Below are 12,095 nucleotides of genomic sequence, written 5' to 3'. Positions count from 1 at the left end.
CACCCAGAAGCAGTGGCAGAAATGGACAAAATTGTAAAAGAACTGCATGCACTGGGAATCATCAGAGAAGAGCCAAATCCCCTCACCAATAGCCCTATTCAGGCTGTGAAGAAACCTGAATCGGCGGGAGGAGGCTGGAGGCCAGTTATCAATTTCAAGGTCCTAAACCGGAGAACTCTTGCAAATCGAGCCAGTCTCATCAGTCCCCAAGGAGCATTGAAAACACTGAGACTCAAAAAGTACAAATCCTGTATCGACCTGTCTTAACGGGTTTTTCTCACTCAGGTTAGCCCGTGAATCACAAGGAAAAACAGCTTTCACCCACAAACGTAAAAGCTATGTGTGGCAAAGACTGCCACAGGGACGAAGATGCCGTGGTCAAAGTGAGTAATGATCAAGGAGGCCTAATCGCATTGTGGAGCACAACACTGACATCAGTGGAGAAGAAACACCCCCAAGAAGAGAAGGAACTGGCAGTGTTAGCGAAATATTGGGGGTCACTAAAAGATCTGGCCCAAGGTCAACCCATCAAAGTCACGACTCAAAGTCAGGTACACAAATACCTGAGAAAAGGCACCATCGAGAGCACAAGAGCAACTAACACCAGATAGGGCCGATGGGAAAACATTTTGCTGGATCCAGACCTAGGAATAGGCCTGGCTCAGTAACAGCTAAAAAAGCCTACTGCCAGTCGGACTAAGGATAAAACATATGACTGGGTGCTCTTCACAGATGGATCACGAAAAGGCCCTGACAAAACGGCGTATTGGGGTTACATCTTGACACAAAATGGAAAAGAATGACACCGAGCCGGAGGAAAGGTGAGTGAAAGCACCCAAGCAGGAGAAGTGACTGCGGTTTTGGAAAGGTTGCTGGAACTCACCAAGAGGAAAATCAAGGCCGCAAGGGTAGCAACTGACAGTTACTATTGCGCACAGGCCTCGAGGGAAGACTTGTCCATCTGGATTAAGAATAGATTTGAGTCAGCCGGAGGAAAAACTGTGGCCCACAAAGAACTGTGGGAAAAAAATTGCCGAGTTAAGTACACAACTCAACTTAGATGTGGAGCACCAAAAAGCGTACACAAAAGAAGGATCTTACTGGGAAGGAAACGACGAAGTGGACAGGTATGTCCAACAATGGAAAACTGTCTTGATTGGAGCGGAAAAATGGAATGTTACTTCTAAAGGAATCCAGGTTCCAAAAGAGTACGTGGCGGAGGTAGTGGTGACCATGCACAAGGCTCTAGGACATGCTGAGCTGCTACCCACACGTAGAGGACTAGAAAAGCAGAACTTATGGATTTCTATGAAACAAATTCAGCAAGAACTCAGACGCTGCACAGTACTGTATGTGGGAAATACAATGCAGGAAGAAGAGGAAAACAAACTGAAGGCCTCACCATTAAAAGCACAATCCTATGGGGCTCAATATGCATGGACGTAGCTGGACCCATGGGGGTCACAGGGACCAAAGTGAGAAATATCTTATTGTCCTTGTAGACTCAATGTCTGGCTTTGTGGTGGTGAGACCTGTCAGGAAAGCAAACGGGARTAGTGTTGTCTCCATGTTAGACTACACATGTACCTACTTAGGCATTCCTCGAGAACTAAGAACTGACAATGGAACGCATTTTAAGAATGTGCAAGTAAACAGGTGGTGTGAGCAACATGGGGTGATGAGGGTATATTCACCACCTTACACGCCACAGGCCAATGGTGTTGCTGAATGTACCATCGGTTTGGTCAAGAACTGGCTAGCTAAAAATGCAAACTCAAAGGACTGGAGCCTCAAGTCGGTCGACATAGGCCGAGCCCTCAATGACCAGGACCGAGCAGGAAGGCCGTCCCCTTCTGATGAATTAAACGAGCGTCCATTTGTCACTGAGGAAACAGGGAGGAGTCAGGAGGCGGACCCAGCCCCTTTAGAGGCATGCCCATTCGCTGTGGGACAAAAGGTGTGGATTAAAGCCAGAGACCAACCCAGTACGGGAGTAGTGAAGCCAAAGTATGAAGAAGTTGACACTGTGACTAAAGTGTTGGACCAGAACATAGTGCTGCTGAAGAAGAAAGGAACCCAAGGAGTTGAGCAGCTGAAACCAGCCTTAGGTTAAGGAACTAGAAATGAACATGGCCAGTGACCTCAGCAACTCTTCACCACCCTATATTCGACTGGCCACCATTAACGGGTTGGTAATCATGAGAAGAACCACATTGGGTATTTGGGTTGGCAGAGCCCTAAAGACCCTAGAATATGGGAAAATTGGTTATCTGTCACCGGATCCAGAAACAGTGGAATGGAATCACTATAATGTGGGATGTGTGTTTTGCCTACAGGCAGGAAACTTTGAGACCGCCTGGGTTGGACCCAGCCACAAGAAACCACTCTCATCTCCACGGTCAAACGTTGACCTCATTGGAATCAGGAGAAGCCCAGTGAAAGTGCTGGATGCCTTTGTCTGTGGAACATGCAGAGTTGACACTCTGCTCAGAATTACCTGCGTCGTCCAATGGGACCGCAAAGGCGTGATACCCGAGGGATGTTGTTGTTCGTGGGACGGTCACCAACTGATGTGGTGTCCCCCATGTTCATCCCTAAGCTGCCATGGAACCCTGGTCCAAGCGGCTGAAGCTCATGGATGGCAGGTATGGAGGCTCTTTTACCCCCCTCAGGTACTTAACACCAGATGAGTCCGCTAACGCTGTTGCAACCTCCATGGGCCTTGGTCCCCTTCTCTACCCTGAACTCACTTGTGATCCCTCTGCACCCCCTTTGGATCCTGTCACTGAGGGGCAGGAGGAGGGGGACACGGAGGCACCCGAGGACCTCCACTGTGACTTGTTGGACGAAACCATCAACAAATCTTGGCCCTTTCAAGCGGCCGGGATTCATGCGGGAAGGCCCTTGCTGGGACTATATGAGTACCCTTTGGTTTTCAGAGTCTATAGAGAACCTTTAACAATGGCACTTAGACCTGACGACAGGCCAGACGATGTAAAGGCGACTGCACAAGAAGGTGGCTGGGAAGGACCCTGGGAGCTCACCACATGGGCCTCCCTAATAAAAGAGGTGATCCAGAATCAGTTCATCCCGCTGATAGATCTCCCACCTATCCCTCGTGAGGAGAGGGTCAGAATGTCTGACCTATACTATACAACCAATATTGATGCTTGGTGTCCGAGGGGAGCTCGCCCCAAGCAAAAATTTGCAACATACACTGTCACCTCTGAGGCGTGGAATCGGCAAGGAGTTCAACAGATCCCCGGGTCCGTGGCTCAGAGAACTCCAATTCCCATCCGCCCTGAATCCACTTACAGAGTGCATGTCGCAGTTCAAATGGTGATGGTCCCCCTTAAAGGGGTTTATTCCCTTGGAGCCACGATCACTGTCCTTGGACGACATGGTGAGGTGGTCAATACAGCTGAGGCTGCCGCCCCACCACGTCGCCGCCACTCTGGCGTGCTCTTAAGAGCCCTAACCTGCGTCCCTTCGCAGTGGCGCAGGTTGAAGAGCGAGAGAGTAAATTAATTATGCCCTTGTGTGAGATACGGTTTCCCCTTCATTCGACTTATGCTGTATTTTTCCTCTTTCCTTGGAATTGGCTGTGGGATGACTGACCTCAATAATCCCAGGAGAGGGGGTGGGGCCCTGAAGAGCAGGAAGGACTGATTGTAACCACACCCCACCAAAGGAGCAAAGCCCCCATAAAGATAAATAGCTTGTCTGTGAGCTGCATAGCAGCAGAGGAACGATGGAGAGGATCACCTACATGTCACAGACCCAGGAAGACCCAGAGTACAATGACAGGGAAATCGACCTCACCAAAGAACCCCCTTCCAAACAAAGCTGCGGCTGCGGCTGTAAAAAGAAGCCATGTCTGCAGACTAGTTTAAGACTTTTAGCTTTTTTTCTTGCTGTTGCTTTAATTTTATAAATTCTGTACCAAGCAGGGTACCAACCATGGAAAGTCACTCATGCCAGAGTGTTTCATGCCAACACAAAGTATGGAAATTTGACTTGCTGGAACACCAGCACCCAAAACCTCTTCATGCCCTGGGATGTAAACCAAACGTCTGAGAATCAAACCTACTCCTGGAACAAGATAAAAAAGAATGGGTTATGAAGCATGGCGAGACAACCTGTATGACTGGACTGCTTGGACAGATGAACTGGCATGACAAAACCTTTCGGACCACATGTGGACAATCTCAAGTCTACTAGCAACTAAAGACGGATTGGTCATGTGGGTTAAAGTATTAGAAGACCATGAGACTAAAATGACAAAGTGCAACTGGATTCAGTGAGAGGGAGAACCCCCCGAATGGCACTGCGATTGGGGATGCAGGCCCCTGCTGGGCATAGCGCAACAAGGGTACTGGCAACATGAAGCTGTATTTCCAGCACCCCACAAACATACATTCTGCCCGGCCACACCTCCAAAATGGGAATTTTAGGGACACTATGACCTCAAATGTGACAAAATCTCAGTCACAAACAGAACTAGGATTAGACCTCGAAGAAAGCACCCGACAGCCCTCGAGACACCCACACGTTACCACAAAACTGTCATGGTAACAAGAAACGACAAAACCGTCAGTGTAACGGTACATAATGAGACTGCCAATTTAACAGAAACTGAGACACAGACCACTCCACCCCCAGCTCAGAACCCAGAAAAATACAACACCGTGGATGAATGCATAACAGACATCACACATCTTGACGCCTGCATATGGAACACGTGGACACAATGTCGGAAACAAAACTTTATGGCCCTAGGCCCACTGTGGTTCCAGACTTACTATTATACCAGCTTCAGATCAATTTTCAGTCCTATCAGGGCTATGCATGAGGAATGGCTGAACTTTACCTTCCCCTGGATATGGATCAAAGAGGATGTCGTTCACTATGAAGGAGATTTCCCGGAAGGGTCTACAGGAACCGTGGAGGGCTTAAAGTTCCCTACCACTCACCCATGTATGTTCAGAAGCTACCCACGGTCCAAGAGTTAAAATCAGTATCCAAAGGAGATTTTGACAAAATAGACAAATGGTTTGCTACAAGAATTTTCCTCAGCCTAAATGATTCTGAGTGGGAAGGACATGGGACCTCCCCTAGATGTAAACTGTGGCAAGTTGATATCTCCTTTGTGTCAACATGGAGGTATGACTGCACAGGCATCCTGAGGTACAACAGCACCAAAGAATTGCTGCAAGGATGGATTGAAGGACACAGTAGAAACAAACTCCGAACATTTGGTGATTTCAAAGAGAAGAAATGGAACATTGGGTTCCCTGCCTGTCCTAATCCAACAATTATTGGGTAAAATATCAGTATATAGCAACAGTGTACTCAAAAGAGCATGATATATGGTCCTCTGCCCTTTACAGACCGGAAAGGTATGTTAGCCCAAGACCATGGAAATTGTCCTTTATCAAAATTGGGCACGCTTGCACAGTAAGTCTGGCACGAAGACCCTGCAGTGAACTAGAAGGCTGGGAAAGTTATTGTGGAAGTTTTTATGCAAACGATTATAACACTCTTGAAGCTGTGACAATATGGACCAAGACATGACCAACAAAGTATACAAGACTGCTATGAACTGTGACCAATACATGGCGTTGGGCCATGGCCTGCGATCACTGTGTTAATGCTATCATAGGTCCCCACATGAAGTCCCGAAAGAGTATTGCTGGTGAAATTATCCCCTCAGTTCCACACACTATGATTACAATAGCTGAGAGTCACGCTTTCTGAAGAGGGCTGTGCCTAGGCCTTGAAGAAGAAGGATTTGAGTGGGTAGGGCCAAACCTACTCTACTCTAACCTCACATGCAAATACCCAGAAGAAGTTTGGAAAAAATGTGGGCCGGACTCCGACAAACACACCTGTGCATGGTGCAAAACCCTGCAAACAATGACCCTCAGAGAGGTAAATACCCTGGCGAAAGGGGCCATTGAAATTGTTGCCGAAGGAGCAGGAGCAGTTGAGGAAGGTATGTTGGAGTTGTTGGAAAAGATTTGGCTGATGGTCCTTGGCATCCGGATTGCTGTTGTCTTGGCATGCCTGGCTCTAAGAGAGTTGTGTCTCAGAGCCCTGCCCCCAAGGAGGGGTGAGTACAAGCACCTTCCCCAAGTCAGAGAGTAACTGATCCTCTATAAAGCTGAGAGCACATACAGTAGCCTCAGTATGCAGTATCGCTATCGCTTTCTTTAACGCTGCAAAAACGCTGTGAATGCTATGAAGATTCAAATTAAAGTTGAAGACTGGTGGTATGGAGGCATAAAATTGACTGTGGAAGTAGATCCAACTCACCGAGAAGACGTCCTTACAGTTGAGTATCGCAATCTCCAGGATTGTCATCGCGTCTACCCCTCCGTGGACTCAAGAGAAGAGTTCTTGGATTTGTTCTGTCAAGCCTTGAATAACTGGGCCAGTGTGGATTGGCATTGCCAACATGAATTTCGTGGCGAGCATTTCATGAATTAGGAACAGTTACAGTAACCCCCATCCACAAAATGAAGAATATTGTAAAAAAGAGACAATGGGGGCAAGAGACTCCAGTGATCACGATGGAAATAGATCCCATCTACCCTGAAGAAGTTTTGGTTTTGGATTATCATGTTAGCCGGCACTGGTTGAACAGAAGATATCGCATGTCATCTAGGAGGAATTTGTTGGAAATGACAGCCGGGACAATGAGAATAATCACAGCAAATCAAGGATCATTCCTCTACGAAATGAGAGGCCACCATTTTCAAAATTAACTGTAAGGCCAAAAGAGGAGGGAACCACAAGCTCCGCCCGTAAGGAGGGCGCTGGTTCCCTATAAAACAGGCTGCGCCGAGACAAAAGAGGAACAACCCCACTAGACCTGGACGGAGGCACAAGAAAAGGAACAACAGCAGCATACCATGGCTACTACCCAACTGACCACCACACCCGATGTAAGTCCCACTTTTAACTCATCCATGCAGCATACCAGCTCTCCGAGACCCAGGGATCCTCCCTTGGCTGTATCTCTGGTTGAATACTATGTGATAATGTTCGCATGGTTCTGTTACTGCATGACGGGGAAATGGACTCTCAAGCAACCGTTGAGAATCCTCATCCTGGCCATGTCAATGGGCCAGGTTGCAGTTGGCCAACTGTTAGTCCGACAAGAAGTCTCACTCTCCCTGTTTGTCTCCTACATCCTGGGGAGAGCAAAGCCACTGCAACCACGGACAGCTGCTTTACTTCTCTTATGGTTGCTAATTGAGTTCGTGGTGATAGGCATTGAATGGGTCAAACGAGCACCATTCTCCCGCTTTGCCCCAGAGTACATCATTCTGGCTGTCTGGGAAGGTATGATGGCCATGAGTGTCATCTTTGTCATCGGTCGAGAAACCTGCCGCATAACATGTGGGAAGGTGGTCTGGTGCCTCCGGTTCTTCCACCTTGCTCTGTGGGGCATAGCCTGGGGCGTGTATTCAACCCTATATTGGATGGGGCTGATCAGCAAGTTGTCGATCCTTGCCTGGTTCATGACCTATGTTGCCATCCTCCTGGTGGCTATCTCAGCTGAATAAACCTCACTCGAACCACCTCCGGTTCCTCCATGAGACGCGCCGATCACCACCCAGCCTAGTAGAGCTCGGCCCCTCCAGCGCTGGGTTAATCCTTCCAATTTGCCTCCCTTCGACGCCTCGCTTTACCAACATTGCCCCCAGTCTCAAGACAATTAACCTTTTTGCCTTTTGCTGCATTTAAGCCACATTTTTGTGATTTTTATTTTTTATTTTATGTTTTAATACAACTTATTGTTGCGTCTGGCGCTCTGAGTTGGATAATGTATCATGTTCACTCCTAACCTCCTTCAGCCCTGTGTTCTGACAGGTACAACATTGTAATGACTGCGGGAAGAGCTTAAGGGAATTCCCATGCCTTTGGGAATACCTTGGGGCTGCGTGGTGCACTCCATGCTACACCTCATACTTTGGAATCCCGGTGGCTACGGCCATCATACTGAGAGATGGGATCCAAAGCTGCCCCCGAGCTGACTTCTCCCAGAGCCTCATGCTACAGAAAGATGGACACTTGGTCCATTGCACTCTGCAAAACCTGAGCCTTCCTGAACCCTTTGTACCTGTTATTGTTCACCAGGCGTGTACCATACCCCTCATCCAGAGGACCTGGAAATCTCATTCCACTAACAACTAGTATGTCAGCCTTCATACTCCTGATTATGCCTTAGTGGATCTGCATGTCAGCCAGCCTGCTGAAGAAGTGAGTACCGTGCAACAGGCCGTGGCCGACCCACCACGCCAGCACATCCTGCCAGGCCCCTCCCCTGATTCCATGACTGATCCTGCTCCTTAGGACATGTCATCAATGCAAGACACCCTCCATGACACCAACCTTTTTGCCTGGCTAAATGACGAACCTAAGGATGTGCTGCGCCAAGGCCCTGTACCAGTTCTGGAGACTATCATTCTGGATCCACCCTCTCCAAGGTACAGTCCAACCATGCTGGATCTCTCCCCTGCGCGTCTCAGCCGGTGGCAAATACATCTGCTGCAGACAATGCAGCTCTCTCCTCCCACCAGGCCCCAACTGACCTGCTGGCCCTCTCCCCTGGTCCATCTGATTTTGACCTTGAGCTGGCAGCTCCACAATCCTTCCATATGGTACTACAGGCGCCCAACATCCTTGGCGTGTAGAAGAAGGCCGCCCCTCTTCCTCCATCGAGGCATGTTTGGACCCACCAGTTGTAGAAGTCACTGGGTCAAAAACACTCCCTTCCTGCCCCCTCCGCCTCTCACCAGCCAAGAGAGACCAGCATTGCCAGAACCTCAAATGGAGCCGTGGTGGACAGGGCGGTAAAAACCCAGTATCAGCCTAAGGCTGAGGGGTATGACAAAAGATACCAGCCAAACAAGATGGAGCCTCCCAAGACTCACACCCTCTTCACTCGTCTGGGACCTCCTGCGCCTCGTCCCCATTATCCACCCTATGTCCCATCCAAGATCCAACCATTGATGCCCTCTGCCCATTTTTTGAAGGCTCCTACATGTAGGCCTGATTCCAAGGAGAGGGTATCAAGAAACCTGGCTGTGCCAACCATTACAAGGATTGGAAACAGGCCAACGGAGCCCGGCCTTGACCCCCAACGGAGAGGAGGACGTGACAGGAAGAGAGGCTATAAGAGAGACCGAGATGCAGAAGGAACAGGCACGAGAAAAGAAAAAATCTAGAAGAAGAAAGAGAAGGAGTAATAAGGAGTAATAAGTATTAATTTTGATTAATGTTAATTCTGGCAAATAAATAACAAGAGTGATGATCATATGCTTATTGCAAAGTGTGATTTAACTAATGTACTGTGATAATTAATGTTTTAATGTAAGATGGTGATTTAAGAGAAGTGTTATTGTATGTCTTAAAATGAAGGAAGGAAGGGTGTGTGTGCCACATTTGGATGGTAAAAAGGACAGACTGTACTTCTGCAAACAGAAGAACAATAGAAAAAAGGAGAAGTGGGGTTTTTGTCTGGAAAGTCCCAGAGGCCCTGTAGTAAAAACACAGCGGTTTTATCTCACCACAGAAAGTCCCCGAGAGTCCTATTACAAGAATCAGCAAAATTACTTCACTCTGGAAAGTACACAAAAGTCCAGTGGTGGAAAACCCCAGCCTATCACAGGATGGTAGGAAGGGGGGTAAGATGGCCCAAAAACAGTATAAAAAGGGAGCAGTTTCAGCAGTAAGTGGTCTCCTGGCCCCATCTGGAGAAGAGGCAGCTGAGGCAAGGACAGCCTAAGAAGAGGAGCAACAGATCCAAGAGACATCTTAGCTGGGACAAGCTGCCACACTGCTCTCCAGCGATCTACAGACCAAAGACCAGATTAAACAACCAAGCTTTGAGAAGTTCTCTCTGGCAATAGTCTGTTGCTTTTCATGGAGGTAAAACCAACTCTACTCCAACTGAGCCTGCCGTCCAAATTAATAGAAAATGCCACACAGCCTAGTCACAAGGTTAGGTCAGCATCTTAGATGTTTTTATTTTATCACCATCAATTATTGTTCAATATTTTTAATCTGTATAATCAAATGTGGCTTTACATGCAAATTTCTATTAAACTGCTTACAGCATCATAAAGACAATTCCAAGACTGGACATTGGTTTTTAAAGTTTTTCTCTGATTACTTGAGAGTGTTACTTCAAAGCAACAAGGCATTAACATTTTAATGAGTGTGTTTACTCTGAAGCCAAGGGGTAACGATAAGAGATCGTAACTTAACAATAAGTTCATTTTGAATGGTTATTAGCCTGGGGAGATAGGATAACTCCTTTTAACTGTTCCCTTGAGACCTGCTGTCCAGGTCACTAAACATCATCTTGGTCATTGTAAGAAGTGCAGATCCTAAGAGGGAGAGCCTACCATTAACAGTGGTGACCGGCTGCTGGAGGCGTTCTGAGCTACTGCGCTGATCCAGAGGCCGGGGTTCACGAAGGGAGCGACCACTGGAAGGAAGGCAGCTGGAGGCCGAGCTAAAGGCTCCCGCCCCTGTCTCCTGGAGGAGACACGCCAGACTCGGCCACACAGGCCACCCCAGGTGGCTGTAAGTCTGGTCAATCACCTCCAAACCAAGAAGGAGAGGAGACATTGTCTCCTCTCCAAGACCCATCAGTGTCCTGGTGGGTAAACTGGGGTAGGAGCCACACAGAAAAACATCACACATTCTTTAAGTTTTACTCACTGATGAGTTTCTAGTGAGTAGCTGCGTTATGGCAAAATTAGTTTATGTTTGATGGTGAATTTAAAGCAGCTTATTTTCAGACATTAGTACTGTGCTATCCAACTAAATTTTTCAGTTACTTCAAACCAACAGCTCAGGGACAGAATTTTTTTTTTCATTTCTATGTCATTTTTATTAAATCAATTTTGTTGCATTTCACCATAAATTTTGTCAGAGTGGACATTAAATTACCCCTTAAAAAGAAATAAACCAGACACTGACGTAAGCATAAACAGTTTTCTCTTTGCAAAGAGTGAGAAGTTTCTGAGGACGCTTAAAAAGACAGGTCTCAGCAGAAAGTTCTGGCCTCCGCTGGGAAAAGCTTTACAATTTATTACAAGCAGAGCACAGAGAGAAACATCTTGACCAATCACAGGGTTGCTTCTTATCAGTCATTGCAAGCTGCAGAGATGAAAATTATGGCAGCAAGAAAGACATTTAATACAGTTGATTAATGCTTAATACAGTTGATTAATGCAATAGGATCAAATATAAAAAATGATAAAGTTTAAAAATATCTATCAAATTTAATGTTTACCCTTGATTGATATAAGAAACAAATTTGTGTTAAGTTAATAAAATGGGGGGGGGGGGTTGGCACATCTGGCCAGTGGGCCTTGTGTTTGACACGTGCTGTAGATTATGTCTTTAGATCAGTAATTTATTATATTAAGTTCACACAACTGACTAGAATGTACTCAAAATAACATTTTTTTATTTCCTTCACACCTGCCCATCACCTCTTCTCTTACCTGAGACTCTCTGTCCTATCTAAGACCCTCTGTCCTACCTGAGACCCTCTGTCCTACTGGAGACCCTCTGTCCTACCTGAGACTCTCTGTCCTACGTGAGACACTCTGTCCTACCTGAGACACTCTGTTCTACCTGCTGCCCATGACTCTCTGTATCCAGTTCCTACATCAACAGGCATGAAGATAGATTATTAGGTTTTTACAGCCATCAGTCAGCTTTAAAAACTCAAGAAAATATCATGAAATAACAAATAAATAAATAAATAAATAAATAAATAAATAAATAAATAAATACCAGATCACTATTTGTTCTTTGCATCATTTCACTGTTAAAAAGAAACTGCCTTTTTAATGTGATGAATTTATTCTTGCTAAAATAATAAAAATGTACTACTAAAATATTTATAAGCTTTACTATACACAGGTGTACTGAAGCAGGTAGATTAAATAACAGAAATATTTGGTGATTTCTAAATGTAAATTATAATCAATAAATATCAGAGTGGACTCAATTTTAGGATTAAAAAAGTTTAACTGATTAAAAACAACTCAATAACAGATTAAATG

This window comes from Austrofundulus limnaeus, unplaced genomic scaffold, assembly GCF_001266775.1.
Source record: "Austrofundulus limnaeus strain Quisiro unplaced genomic scaffold, Austrofundulus_limnaeus-1.0 Scaffold583, whole genome shotgun sequence".
Taxonomy (NCBI): domain Eukaryota; kingdom Metazoa; phylum Chordata; class Actinopteri; order Cyprinodontiformes; family Rivulidae; genus Austrofundulus; species Austrofundulus limnaeus.
Note: the sequence above shows the minus strand (reverse complement) of the source record.